Source organism: Falco rusticolus, chromosome 5 (assembly GCF_015220075.1).
Source record: "Falco rusticolus isolate bFalRus1 chromosome 5, bFalRus1.pri, whole genome shotgun sequence".
Taxonomy (NCBI): domain Eukaryota; kingdom Metazoa; phylum Chordata; class Aves; order Falconiformes; family Falconidae; genus Falco; species Falco rusticolus.
The window spans coordinates 91,287,621-91,302,741 of NC_051191.1; the positions used below are offsets into that span (position 1 = coordinate 91,287,621).

General features: G+C 51.7%; 1 long non-coding RNA gene across 1 annotated transcript; it reads left to right on the forward strand.

The window, feature by feature from the left end:
* Positions 1–1,094: 1,094 nt before the first annotated feature.
* Positions 1,095–5,999, forward strand: LOC119149274. The gene is made up of 2 exons (XR_005104635.1): positions 1,095–3,173; positions 3,396–5,999. It is a non-coding gene; the product is annotated as an uncharacterized LOC119149274 (long non-coding RNA).
* The last annotated feature ends 9,122 nt before the right edge of the window (positions 6,000–15,121 follow it).

Below are 15,121 nucleotides of genomic sequence, written 5' to 3' on the forward strand. Positions count from 1 at the left end.
TACGGCCCCCACCGCCGAGAAACATCCCATAATACTCCCCACGCTCGCACCCCTTCGCTCCGGCATCCCATAATACTTCCTCCCCCCCTTCCCGCACCCGGGACCCCGCGCCGGGGCAGGGCGCCCCCTGCGGCGCGGCCCCTCGCCCTGCCATCCCATAATAGGCACGTCCCTCCCGCGGCGGGGAGGGGGGGGGGGGCGGCACACTGTAGTAACCCCCAGAACATCCCATAATAGTCACACCCGGGACGCACATCCCATAATACTCCTCCCTCCCCCCCCTCCCAGGCAGGCATCCCATAATAGTCGCCGGGAGCCACCGTCCAGGTCCAGCCAGGCATCCCATAATACTCACGGCTGCGCCCCCCCCCCCCCGCCCCGCCACCACTGCCCGCCCCACCGGGGCCCTGCCTGCCGCCCTGCCTGCCCCACTGCGGTCCTGCCCACCCCACCTGCCCGCCACCCTACCTGCAGCTCTGCTGCCTGCCTGGGGCCCTGCCCACCGCCCTGGGGCCCTGCCTGCCCCACCAGGGTCCTGCCCAGAGCCCTGCCTGCCACCCTGGGCCCTGCAGGCTCCCTCAAGGCCCTGGGGGCTGCCACGCCGCACTCTGGCACCACCCTCCGCTGGGCCCCCAGCCCTGAGGCCGAGTGTCCTGCTCACTCCCCTTCCCTGCCCCGCACCTGGGGCACATTTCCACCTCTGTGCATGCATGGGGGGGCCCCGCAGTGCCCCTTCCCACACGGCTCCCTCCAAGACTCCCTCCGCAGCCCACAACACCCTGCAGCACAGCCGCTGTCACCACCAGCGCGTGCGTGGGGAGCCCGCGGTAACTTCCATCTCCCCCCCACATACTGGCTACACGAGGTCTCCACAGCCAACTGTGCTACCCACAGGACCAGCCGTACCCCAGGGAGGCATAGTGGCTCTGTGTATCCCGTTCCTCCCTCTCGCCCTGCACCTAGCTCCACATGCTGCTCCCTGCTGCAGCCCTCCGGCAGGAAACTCTACATCGCGTTATACAGACGTGAACAGTCCATAGGTATGAACATAACCCAATTATGCACGTGAAACTGTATCATTAGTTTCCCATTAAACAAAATCACATCCCATCATGCCACCTTTCCCCTGTCCTAATCCCCTGTTTAGCATCTTCACAACACTATTAAACTCAACAAAGAGGCACCATCGTGTCCATCTCTCCCAGTAAGAACATGGTGTCAATGACTGCGCTCCTTCCTCTTCAAACAAACGCCTCCACTGTCTCATGCCCGGTGGTGCATGTGCACATTTTGTCCCACCACAGTGAAACATCCCAAAACACGAGTGGAGGATTTACTGCTAGACTGCAACAGCTCGTTATGGATCCTGCAACACAATCCGTGCTTTGTCTGCCAAACCACACCAAAGGCACATCCACACGTACACTGGGCACACAGGTATTCCATTACACCGTCCCATCGCCTCTGCCATGAGCATCTTGGACTGTTGGCAAACTTGCCCCTACCTGCACAAGCAGCCCCCGACTGCCCACCTCCTGTTGCCAGCACCTCAACGCTGAGATATCAAGCTCTGCCATCCTGTCTGCGTGCCTTTCACCACTGCATGCTCCAGCATGGTCCTGCAACACATGTGCAGCCACTGCACGGCACCAACCACTTATCACGTGCATGTCCATCCCGCCTTGCCAGCAAAGACTACACTGTACATCCCAAAATGCTGTTGCATTTCCTTCTTGCATGTATAGAAATCCCACTAACCCTCCAGCTGGCCGTGGTATGCACGTGTGTGCTACCCCTGCCTGTATACCTTTGCTTGAGTGATGATGATGCCATCATTTATCTCAGATCCACGGAGGAAAAGTGGTAGGCAAGAGCCACACTACTATTCCACAGATGCTATCCATCCTCCACACAGATCAAGTGTAGCAGAATATCCAGCACTACAGAAACATCAGGTGGATAGCACACCACCAAACTCCCGCAGACCCCTGCAGGACTTTTCATTCCCCCTTTTGTGTGCTGACAGCCATAATCCTCTCTAATAGGAGCCAGATGGATGGCCATGCCAAATTCCCATGCCAAGCAGCCTGGCCTCAAGCAGTGACCGCCGCACTCTGCGCGTACCTCTTTGGTTGGTTTGGCGAGAGGTGGCGAGAGGTACGAAGCAGGCAAAGACCCTGCAAAGGCAGTTAGTTACTGGGGCTGTCTCTACAGGTGCTCCCTGATGCTCTTGCTGGCAAGGTTGTATCTGCAGAAGGCCGTTTGCTACGTGCAACACGTACCCCGAGCCTCAGCCACTGAAGCATCAAGCTTCCCAACCAGCCACTGCTTCCTTAAATCTGTCTCTGTACAGCACCCGAACACATTTTTATCATGAGTGCCTCCAAGCTTCCCCACCTCACCTCCATCTCCTTTTTCTCTGTAAGTTGAGGTTTCTCAGTCTGCAGAAGCCTTAACTTTCACTCTCAAAAAATCCATGCAGGATGTAAGTGATTATGATTAAGGTGTTTTTAGTGCTTGTCAGGGCCAAGCAGATTAAATGGATTTTTAAAAAATGAGGCTTCTAAATCTTTTCCTTTGATGATCACAATGTGAGATACATTTCCAGCTGTTTGGCTGCTTTAAATGTGGGAGTTGCCTACCTTACTGTGGTTTGCTCGCTTACCTGGTTTAACTGAATTTTCTGAGTTCATACCTCTTGGCTTCGAAGCAATTACAGCTAGACCCGTGGAATATAATCTTCCCTACCTGCTGATGGGCATCAGTGCCCCAAACAAGCCCACAGCACGCTTCTGTGGGGAAAACGCCTGCAACATCGCTTCGCTTCAGTGCTGTGCCTGCATTAGGGAAATTCAAACTAACCAGACGACCCTCCCCACACCCCTGCCCGGTTCTGCTTCCAAGGACAACTGGGCAAAGCGGTCTCTGTACCCCCCACAGCAATGCTGGCGTGGCCTCTGAATTATTTCTGTAGGTTTGTGTGTGGACTGGGTCACTCAGGGTTCAGGTCCTGCCCCACCTGCCTCCCCTGGCCAGGCTTTTATCAGGCCCGCAGCCCTTTCTCGGTTTCACTTTCGACAGAGACATGTTTCTCCAATGTAACAAGAAGAGCAAAGTGGGACATTGTTTCACCGTGGTACTCAGTCCCTGTTTTCACTCAGACGCAGGTGGAGGTGAGAAACTCTGGTCCGCGCTATTTTGTTGTTGCCAGGTGTGGGAGTCTGGGGCCAGGGGGAAGGGACTCCAGAGCATTTTGGAAATAAGGCAGACTTTCCAGGCCAGCGTGAACTGTGTATGTAGGACACAGATAACAGACTATAATCATGACTTGCTGCTGCTGCAGACAATGTGATCCTAAAGGTCAGTTTATGGTCTCTCTGTTTATTTTTCGTTAGCTCCTTTCATGTCCAACAACAAAGCACAGGTGTTAATGGTTCAGATGCCAGATGTGATGCTTCCACTGCATTGTTTCATTTGGGATCCAGGATACAGACATACTTCTGTTTTACTCTTCATTCTTGCTGTTCTTCTGACTGAGGGTTTGCTCTAGCCTGACTGTAATATTTGTTTTGTCAGGTTACATGCAACTAGCAATGTTAAAAATATCTTTCAGTATCTTTATTAAACTGGTATAATCCAATGTATTCACAAACATGGTGCTGTTCGTCAAAGGCTGCAGGTACACTTCACCTTTTCCTTTAACCTGGTTTTGACATTCCATTTGTAGCTAATGTGAACGGACTTAACCCTCATCTTTTCTATTCAGCAGCCCTGTAGGCTCTCCTGATCATACTGGTGCTTGCCATGACTCTGAGTCAAGGTCTTACAGCTTCTGCCAGGTAACCTTGAAGATCTCAGGATTTCTGAGAAGCCTTGCCTTTTGATTTTCTTTAGCGAGGCAGAGAATTTTGCCTTAGACCATTCTGAGTGTGGAGGGGTACCAAACTCCCAGATAAGTAACTTTTACTTTGAAATTAGTAAGAGACTGGTCCCAACTTTCACTCGGTGTCCGGTTATTGTCCCAGAGTCTGTCCCTTCAACCCTCTTCCCTCCCATTTTAAATTGTCTTGTGAGAATCCTGTCCCCTCAACACCAGCCAAAGCAATTGTCCTGAATTCTGCAAGTTTTCCTCAACACCACAAAGCTCTTTCCTCTGCCTGAGGTACTCTTCTGCACTTCCAGACTTCTGCAAAATCTCCGTGGCAAGCTAAGTGAATCTAATCCATTTTCATTGTTGCTTTCTTCATCCTGCCCCCACCCCTTTTTTTGCTTGTTTGTTTTTTGTTTGTTTGTTTTTCTAACAGAGAAGTGTGAGCTTATTTGTTTAGCACAACGGCAGTGTCTTTGCTTTGGTGTCAGACATGGAAGAAAACAACACGAGAAATAGTCTCCTCCTCTTGTGGACAAGAGACCAGAGCCTCTCCTGTCATGTCCAAAAAGCTGCTCCTGCAGCAAACAAATGCCACTGCAACGAGAGGCAGAGAGACTTGCACACAGAGAATTTGGGAGTATACAACCAGAATGAGATAAAGAACCACTGAACAGACCACGTGATGCTTCTTTTTTGAGAACAACATTCCAGCGTCAATGGAGGATCCAGTCTCTCTAATGGGCACCTAGGTGAGGACTTCCCATATGCCAGCATGACTCTGCATCTACTTCCCGTCAGAAGAACGGCAGTTCAGGCTTCGCTCGGCACTCATCATGAGCCTCATCTCCTGTTCTGCCAGGAGGAGGGGGCAGGGTGAATGGTGCGGCCGTGCAGCCAGAGCCACACCGCACAGGCACAGTGCATGAGGCAGTGCTAGTGGCAGAGCACTGAGGCAGGGGGAGAGATAGAGCAGATTGGGGATTGCTCATCCCCCTGTAAATCTGAACAGCCGATCTCCATCTCTGTATGCTTTGCTAGTTTGCTTGCTTTAAAAACATCATGTACTTGGTACTGATGCCTATAGCTAAGATTACTTGATATTTTCCATCACAAGTCCGTTTTCAGTTTCTCAGAACTTTGCCAGACCTCAGACATTCAGATCTGAATTTTCCATGTTTACCTTCACCTTTTTTTTTCTGAAGATGGAGGCACTTACTAAGATGTAAGAAACAAATACTATTTTGCAATTGTAAAAATACTACTTTGCAACATTATCAGTCTTTTAACACAGAATTTTGTATATCATGAATAACGAAAGCTGGAAGAAATACTCAGAAGTTAAGGATGCTTATTAGTTAGCAGTTTCAGGTTCCCACTTCCCTGAAGTGCCTCAGAGATGCCCTGCTCCCCTGCTCACGAAACAAACAGTTGGATCCAGCCAGAGAAGCAGCAAGTGGTCTCAGAGGGACCGTAATAACAGCCTGGTGGTTCGAGCTGCCCCGACTGCAATCCTGTGATACCTATTTTTGCATCCTGTATTAACGCTTGTGCATGCTGGCAAGAATCACTAACACTGAAACACATCTCTTGAGCTCAGTAAGCAGAGATACTGAAAAAACAGGCTGGGACAGAATTCTCCTTCATCTCCTACCTCCAGCTGGATCTGGGAGAGGCGTTTCCAGCACTGCACCCAGCAACAGCTGTGCTACAGGGAACAGCACAAATTAGCCTGGAGGCTGTATGTCCCATTCAAGGGGGTTCGAACCCCACTGCTGCTGAGCAGAGCTGATGGACTTGGATTTGCTCAAGAGAAGGATGTACAAGACTCAAATCTCATTAAGTCACCTTGGGCTCCAAAGCAGCCAGAGGTTTGCAAAGCATCGAGAGCCCTGAGTGCCTGGAGGCAGTTTTCTCTTGCCTGTAACAGGGAACAACCAGCTGGGTAACTTTGGGGCTGTGCTGTAACCAAGTCACACACTGGGTCCTGCTCAGAGGTGAAGTGCTCCGGGAGGGGTCTTGCTTTGTGCCACACATGTCCATGTTTCACCAAGTTGCTGGCTCCTAGCTTTGTGACACCGGGACTCGCATGGCAAGCTCCTATTTAAAAAAATAAATAATTGGGGCCAATGTTTAAGCACCTTTCTTACTGCAGGTCAGCAGGATGCTCTGGAGCCGTGGTTGGAGGGGCCGTGGGGTTTTTCCCTTCCTCCACCATGTAGGCAACAGAATCTGCTTTGAGAGCGAGGGGAGCCCGCAGGCGCCTAGTGGCAGAAGCGGCCACCACGGCGAGGGTCTGCGTAAAGCCCACCTGGAGCCGCAGCCATGGCCCCCCTGCCCGCTGTGCCCCTGCCCCCCCTCCCCAAGGCCTGCAGGGCCCGGGCCCCGGGCAGCCGCACCCCACCGAGCTGCCCGCATCCCATAATAGTTCACAAAGGCAAGTCCATCCCATAATAGCCACCCACGGGAAATGCTCCATAGCAACCACCCCCCCACACACCACAACCACCCCACCCCCATCCCCTCACCGTGGAGCAGCCATCCCATAATACCCTGCCGGATTTATTGGTTGGGGCTGTGTGGGGGTGGGGGGCACCGGGCTGGGGGTGTCCCCCGGGGCACGAGCAGGAAGGCCGGGCTGAGGGCTGTGGCCCCCGCCACTGCCATCCCATAATAACCCCCCACCCCCGCTCTGTCTGCTGCATCCCATAATATTTCCCAGGGCGGCAGCCCCGCCGTCGGTACAGACACATCCCATAATAGTCGCCCGGTCACACACGCGGTGGGAATGGTGCCATCCCATAATACTCGCTCCCCTCACGCCGGCTGCGGCAGGCCCTGCCATCCCATAATACCCCCACCCTCCACCCCCTCCCCCGATGGGGCATCCTCATCCCATAATACTCTCCCGGCGGCAGGAGGGCCTGCCATCCCATAATACTCCCCGCCACCCACCTGCCCCCCTCCGGTCGCGGGAGGCCTCGCCATCCCATAATAGTCGCGGCTCACCCTCCCCCGCTGTAAATGCCTCGCCATCCCATAATACCCACCGCTTGCCACCTCCCCCCCCGCCCTCCCTCGGGCCTCGCCATCCCATAATAGCCGCGGCTGAGGCCTGACCCTGCGGGCCGGAGCTCGGCAGCCGGCTGGGCGCCCCGCGCCGCCTCCCGCCGCCACCGGCCCACCTCGCCCGGGCCCCCGTGCCCCCGTGCCCCGCCGGGCGCCCGAGCCTGCCGCCATCCCGGGGCCTGCCGCCTGCCCCGGGCCCTGCCAGCATCCCTGGCCTCGCCGCCTGCCCCTGGGTCAGCCTCGCCTCCGGGCATTGCTGCCTGCCCCAGGCCCACCCCCTCGCTGCCATCCCTGGGCCTCCTGCGGTCCCTGGGCTCTGCTGCCAGCCCCGGCCCTCCCAGGCCACCCACCTCAGCCCCGCGCCCTCCCGGAGCCTCACCGGGGGTCCCACAGCCCACGCTGGGCCCTGCTCGGCCCTCGCACCCACTGCCCCAGCCCTGCGCTGCCAGCCCTTGGCCTCCCTCAAGTCAGCAGAAAAGCACAAAGCTGGAGCGAGTGCCATGCTGTGCCACGGCCATGTGCCTGCGCCAGGTCTGGATGGAGACCCTGGGGCACAGCGGGGACCCGGCTTACCATACCGCTGTTGGGAAGGCCTCTTGCCACCGCGGGCCATGTTTCAGTGAGCTCGTGGAAAGCTTTGCTATCCACTTGCAGCTCCCTTGCCACATGGCTGCTGCTGTGGAAGGTAACTCATCTTGCCCTCCACTGATGCGAGTGTATTTTACTTCTGAAAACAAGTTTTTACCGTTGTCTTTGGGTTTTGTTTTCAGCCTCAGCACTTCTCTTGTGCCCCTGTTGTACTTAATGTTTATTATGGGCTTATGGGAGTTTTTCTCAGCTGCTTGGTGGTTTTACTGGACATGCTTGCTACCCACCCTTCCTGGTGCGGCTCAGCACTTGAATCGTTTACTTCATATTAAAGCCGGCCAAAGTGCCCCGATACCTAAGGGAGGAACAGAACGTGTAAACTCCCGAAGCTGAAATAACAGCACATAAAAGGATTGTATGTGGAAAAGAACCAAGAAAACATAATTTCCCACCCTGAACGGCAGCTCCAAAATATCTAGGCAAGCTGGGAAAAGGTAACATGCGGTGGTGGCACAGTGGAGTGTTTCCTTGGCGCTAAGCAGGGTGGGACGCAGCGAAGGTGCCTGCATCCATTCACTCGGATCCCGGCAGAACATGCACAGGGCTGAGGTTTTTCAAGCAGGAGCAGCAGCAGCAAGTTTGGGTGCTGGTGCAAGGAAAGGCAGGAAGGGCTCTGTTTTCCCAGTGAGAAATCCGCTGCAGCTGCGTCAGGGGGAAGGCTCTCTCCATCAGGCCTCATCCCAGTGAAACCAGACAGGGTCTGCTGGCAGTGGGCCCGCAGCCGTGTGCCCAGAGGCAACCCCAGTGCCAGTCACCACCACTGGCAGTGCTGGCAAGGTGTGGTCCCTTTGTCTGGTGGCTTTCTGGCGGCGGATGCAGGAGCCCCCTTTGCAAACGCCGTGTTTTACAGGGAGTCCCCCTGTGGCCGATCTGTTAACAGGGAAAGCAACTGCAGGGCAGCGCAAGGCGGCGGAGGATGCAGCCGGCAAAGTGCCGCGTGTTTTCTTCTGCCTGTCATGCATTTTGTTCACAGACAGTCTTCTGGCATCGGCTAGAAACAAGCAAGTGAACGCATGTGGCACTCCACGGTCTTGGAGAAGGAGCTCTGGACTCAGAGCCTGGAAGCACTGAGTCCTTTTGACAGTCCTTCCCAGTCACTGTTTTTCACGTTTCTGTGCACTTGGGCACCCACTAAGTAGGTCTCCAGTCTGCGTCCTTGGGAAGATAGCTGTCTTTCGCTGCTTTTGCATAGAGTGATGGAAGGGCCAAGTGAGGTCTGCTGGGCTGAGCCAACACAGAGCTTTAGTCTGCAGCGTATGGTCCGTACTACACCATCTGCATGTGACATGTTTAGATCAATGTTACATCTGTTTAGTAAAACACTGAGAACGCCTAATGCAGAGTAGGAACTTAAAACTGCTCCAAGCCTGGCTTTAATTGGGTAGATCTGTGGTCTGCGCATGCGCTGGCTTTGTGGAAATCTGCCACAGTCTGTCCCCTGGCTGTCCACTACTGGCCTACTGCAGTAGAAGTTGCTCCTCTCTCGTCTCCGGTGTCAGAGCAGAAGATGTGCATGCTCGGTGCCTGCTCCAGTGTGAAGTCCAGCACTTCACGACACAACAGTTGCAGGAGGAGGTCTGAGCTAAGGAAGCTGGTCCGACCTCAGTGGCTGTGCTTGATGCCCCCACCGGGGCATCCCACTTCTCAGGGCCTGCCTGCCCTGCCAACAGCTGTTTCCTCCTCTTCTCTGCATGCCCTCTTTCCTCTCCTCCTGTCCTCCTCAGCTCCCACAGCAGGTCCTGCACCATGCAGCCTTCCTGCTCTTGCACCTGTGATGGAGAAACAGGGCAACTGCTACAACTGCACTGCTGCCCCAGGGAGCAGGAGCTGTATTTCTGCAGGGGCAATAGCTGCTGCTCAGCGCTTGCATGCTGCATGCGGGCACAGGAGGGGCGTTAGCATCCTGGGCAGCGAGCCACACTGGCCTGCAGGCTCTCAGTTTGATTGCAATAAGTGAACAGGTACCTCATCCTTTACTTTTAAGAAGTCACCAAATTTAATTACACCACTCCAAAATGTTCCATCTTAGGTGAGGCTCAAACATGTCCACCTTAGCTGTTTTTAGAGGTGTAACAAGACTGGTTTTAAATGGGTTGATTTACACTGGTGACACTGCTAACAGACCAACCACATTATGAAAAGCCTCAGGTTTGTCCTTCTCCCTTTCCAAAGAAATATTGCAGGCTTTGTGTGTGAAGTAGCTGTTTCCAGCTATCAGGCCTCGTTTCTCCATCTGCCTCGCAATTCACACAAAGCTTCAGAGAAGGCACAATCTATGGCAAAGCAAGTGCTGTATTCCTGCCTTATTCTGAAGTTGCTAGGACAGTGATGTGACTGATCCCAGAGTGACAAGTTCAAACTGCAAATTTTTGCAAGGAGAAAGTTACCAGCAGAGTATGGAATTAGACTGTCTGGGCATTCCTGCTGTAAACTGTTCAGTTGCTTATAACTTCTACAATTGGAGCTGAAATTTTCTTTTCTGGCTGTCTGCCTACATCTGATTTTTTATATTTTTTCCCCTCTTCTTAAATATGGCTTCAGCCTGAACATTTAATCTACTCAGGGAGAAAAAAAAGTAGAGAAAAACATTCTGCTTCAGACCGTTAAAGTGTACGTTAAAAAGAACAGCCCTTTACTATGAACAACTCCCAACTGCGTCGGAAGAGGAAGCTGAAGCCTATGAAGGAGAGCTGTCCTCACATCAGAGCTATGCTACTCACTATACCTTGAAACATTCATGTGAATTTTTTACAAATTATTAGCCTTTAAAAAAAAACCCACAACAAACCAAACGCAAAGCCGGTTCACACAGGCTCTGTAGGCACACTTCAGATTTTCCCTGTGCAGTTCTTCAAAGATCCACCATCCCTGACCACTTTCTCACAAAGGTGGGGTAAGCGTGCATACGTGCATGTCGTAGGGCTGGGGAAAAGATCCCTGTCTTCTGCAACCACTGCTCTGCCTGAGCTGCCAGCGCAAGCACCCGGCCGACTGCTCTGGGCCAGCCAGGGTGAAGGAGGAGCAGGTACTCGAGTGCAAGGAAGACAAGTCCCTTGGGGAAGGGAAGCATGGAGGATAGATGAGGGTGAGGTGCCTAATGACATTAGGACTGGTGCAGGGATTAAGACAGAAGGAGTTACTGGAAACTGAAGGGGTGGAAATGGGAGAAAAGAACCTTGACTGGCTGAGTAACACAACTAGATTGAAAATCAGAGTATGTGGGGTTAAAAATAATCAAGATTGATAGCTGTAGTGGGAAACAGGGCCTAGAGAAAGGGAAGACTAAGACAAGTTGAACAAGCAAGATATTCTTGGGAGCTGTGGAAAAAGCAGGAGCAAGGAGCCAGTGAAACGAGGAGAAAAGGGGGAGCTAAATGCAGTGGGAAGGGTGTAACAACACTGGACTTGGTGGTAGGAAAGAACAAGCTGTGATAGACTCATTAAGGAACCAAAGAGCAGGAAGAGCACTCAGATAACAGAGCAAAGAGATTTGTGGCGGAAGGATGGGCAGGGAGCTAGTCAAGCAGACACCAGTATCTATCCTGTTCTAGTGGCATAAGCAAACCCTCAGGTTCCTGCATCTCATCCCTGAGTCATGATTCAGGAATGCTGAGGCTGGCGGCACTGCTACCATGAAGCACTAAAGGAGAGAAGGAAAATGAAGAAAGAGTAAGATGGAGTGGATTCTACAACAGCTTCTGAGCTGCCATTCTCCACATGGAAGAACACAAATGAGTTACTCCAGAAAAAGGTCTGCTCCTTCGCCAGCTGATAAATGACATCCTGAGACTGTCTTATGGGCAAAAGAGCATCCCGCCTGGTCCCCATATACTCATCCACTCCCTCGCCAGACTCCTTGGTAATGTCACAGAGACTGAACTGAATGAATGGAAGACTCATCTGTCTCAAAGTCTTTGGTTAACAAATTCTAGACTCCCTCCCACCCCCTGGGCAGGGGGACACTAGCAGACCAGAGAGAAAGCTCTTTATGTAGAAAAGGGGTAAGGTGCTCCCACGGTCTGTGCTGTACCTCTTCTCAATTCATACAGGCTCTGCCCTCTTCCCCTTCCAATTACCGTACCTGCCCTCCACCCTGGCTTACTGCCTAGGCTGTAAGGGGGTTTCACCAGAACTGCTGATGGGGCAGGTGACTGGAATGCCAGAGCTGGATGGGGTCTATCCAAAATCTGTTGAAGGCTGTGATTCTTCTTTACCCATCCTTTTCAAAAACTGTGATGCCATGGAGGACAAAGTGGGACAGGCTGAGAGTGACAGAGCCCTACAAGGTGTGCTGTTCCCAGGTGCGTTTCTCTCTCTGCAACACCACCTGGTATGTTTGTTGACAGATGCAGTCACCTAGACTTGAAGTAGAAACAAGGATGGTATTAAGGAAACCCCAGAGCTGCACATAGGAACAATGTTAGGTGTTAAAGCTTGTCTTCAAGTCTTTGTGTTCCTGTCTTCTTTAAAACAATTCTTTCATCAACAGCCAAATAAACTCCACCAGCCAGCAAAAGGACATCACACCTTACCAACAAAGTTTCCAGTTTACCCTTAATTAGTTGCACGTACAGCCAGGTGGAATCTCTGTAGTTTGTCCCCTTTTATGAACGCTAAGGCTTTTTTTTTTTTTTTTTTTTTCCTTTTCTTTCTCTCTGCCCCACCTCCTCCTCCCTGGAGAAGCTGCAGCAGCAACAAAATATAAGAAAGCCATGCTGACTTTCCTCGACCAGCTTTCTCTTCGGAATTACAACCTGGGAATCACTTGCTAAGCTATTTGGGGAAGGAACTTGAGATGGATTTGATACAGGTTTGGTGCAGAACAAGGAGTATCAACTGGCACTCATGAGCTACATGAGATCGGGAAACTGTAAGCGCCAAGTGACTGCAGGTTTGGACACAAGCAAAGCCCCATCTCAGATTCCAAAAGCATCCATCACTGTGGCATGAGTCCAAAGAGCTGACACAAAAGGCTGCTCTGGACATTTTCCCTGGCATCCAAGCACAGAGACAGTGCTACGAAGATCCCATGTTATTGGTAGGGTCACTGCGCTGTCAGCATCTCAAAATGTCCCTCTGGTGCTCTTGCATGAGCATCTTCTCCAGCAGGTCTCAGAGCCTTTCCTGTTCATTTCTGGCTTCATTGTAGTGCAGTATCTGATGTCTCACAGGCAACCCTGGCAAACCGTAAGGCAAGACAGCTACCTGCCACAGCACTCAGCTGCTGCCAGAAGGTCTGCACGGGAAAGAGCAAGAGCTGTCTGTCAGACCCTGGGATCCCCACCCACCACCCTGCTCGGCCTGACAGGGAGGAAAAGCGGTACAAAACTGAGGCAAATCAAACCATCAGTGCTGAGGAGGTTATTTCTCAAGACTAACCACTAACACCGTCTCTGCACTAAACCCAAACTAGCAGGTAACATTTTTTAATTTTATTTTTTTTAAATTGGGGAAGGCTACTTCCTATAGAGGGCTACAGAAGTCAACCCAAGGTCAGAAACAGAAGTGGTGGAAAAGGCAGGCACAATCAGCTTCATCCCATGTTTTGGTGTCTCTGGGAAGTTGCTCTCTCAGCTGAATTATATTCTTGCTGCAAAGTGCTTCAGGTTTTTGGAGAAGAGTGGGGTTTTTTAGTACTTTCAGACTACATGTCTGGAAAATGAGACACGAGGAAGGACAGCATGGAGGGAACAGAGTAGCACAGGGTCAGGTCTGAAGAAAACAAAATGTTCAATTGTATGTATGACAGGGCCCTCCCAAGCTTCAAAACCAGCTCAAGCGATGAGCGTGACCATTTCCCTTTGAAGCATTGATGTCGCCCTGCCTGTGGCAATGATCTACTTATCTGATTGATGATATATTGCTACTGGCAGCTACTCTGAAACAGCTATAGTCAATAAATACCATTTCTACACTAAGTAGCCAGAGCATTTTCGTATTGCTTCTCCTGTAGTTAATTCTTCCTTGTTGAGTAAGTCACAGTGCCTCACCCACCGGCTTTCCTTTCCCTCACTATTAGAAAGTACAAAGTGCAGAATGACAGAACCCGTGTTGCCATTTTGTTGCTCTTACCCTTTTACTTTCTAAATTTCTCATTCGTATTACCTCTGACCTAAGGTGGCATTCTCCCGTTGATTACAGTTGTGGGCTCTTTGGCTAGGTAATAAACTTTGTGCCACCAACCACCAGATCTTACTGGTATTTTTCTGTCACTGTGTTTCTTCCTGACCAATTCCTCATGTCGCTTCCCTCCTCTGGAGGCAGGTCCTTTTGGAGCACCGAGCGTGCGTGTTGGCCATTCAGGTTACACTCCAGATGCGCAATAAGGCAATCAGGTCAAGGAGAAAACCGCAGATTCCCAGGCCAACAACGAATGCCTTGCCACCTGTTGCAACGCACCCCAAAACCGAGCCAGCCTGTGGCAGCGCTGATCCTTCCCCTGCTTAGAAATTGTCACCAATAATTTCGGCAAGTACTAACAGGGCATCCTTAGGATGGCTGCACATTGCCTGGATTCAGGTCTCCCACAGCATCCCCCTCCCTTGCCGCGCGCCCTCCCCCCCCCCCCCCCCCCCCGGCTCCACAGCTTGCTGGGCACGCTGCAATGCTTTCAGCAGCTGTACAGCAGCAACTGCTGTCCCTAAGCCATAGCAGCATGTTTCCCCAACACTTCTGGTTGTTTTTTTTTTTTGTAACCTCCCTGTCCCCTCTGAATAGGCTGTAACTGGGGATTTGAGCGCTGCAATTATGCAAATCGTCCCACCGGGTTTTTTGTAATGCTAATTATATCAAATGCATGCTCATCAATGAGAACGCTAATTCCCCTTGCTCATTATCTAGATGTCGCACACTGATATAGAAGCATTTGAAAAAATTAATCTCCTTGCAACACAGTGTTTGTGAACCACTTTCCACTACCTTTGCAGTCCTGCCTCTGCCCCAGAGCCCGCAGGTGATGCTGGCCATCAGCACGGGCACCAAATTGTCCCCAAAAGTCACTGCTCCTTTGCTTTGTCCCTTCTTATAAAGGCTCTCGGCGAGACTTTGGTGTTTGATTTGTGGGATTGCTGAGGTCTTGTATTTCTGACTGAAATCAGTAGGAGTGACACAAAGAATGTATACATGCTCTATAGCACTCCGAAAAGTGACATCTGAAGGAATTCAGAACATACATTTTAGCTACCAAGTTTCCTGCCTATAAAATAGTAATAATACCATATCGGCTTATGGGCCTCTTGTGAAAGAAGTTAATTCAAATTTATGAAGCCGTTGGATGCGGGAATGATAAATACTACAGAAAAGCACGAGATGCTCAGTAGCCCTTTTGCAGGATGGAGTTCGGGTACGTGCAGTAAATAGCTGATGGATTTGTATACTAAATGGCGGGGGGGGGAAGAAGAAAAATGGCAAATAGCTACTTTTTTTCTCTTTCTGTGAGCAGTGTTCTTCCTACACGGCAAACAAAGAAGGGACTTGGTGGGGAAAACAATCTGTCACTGCGTAACCAAGGACAACCGTGACACCTATGCAGAAGGA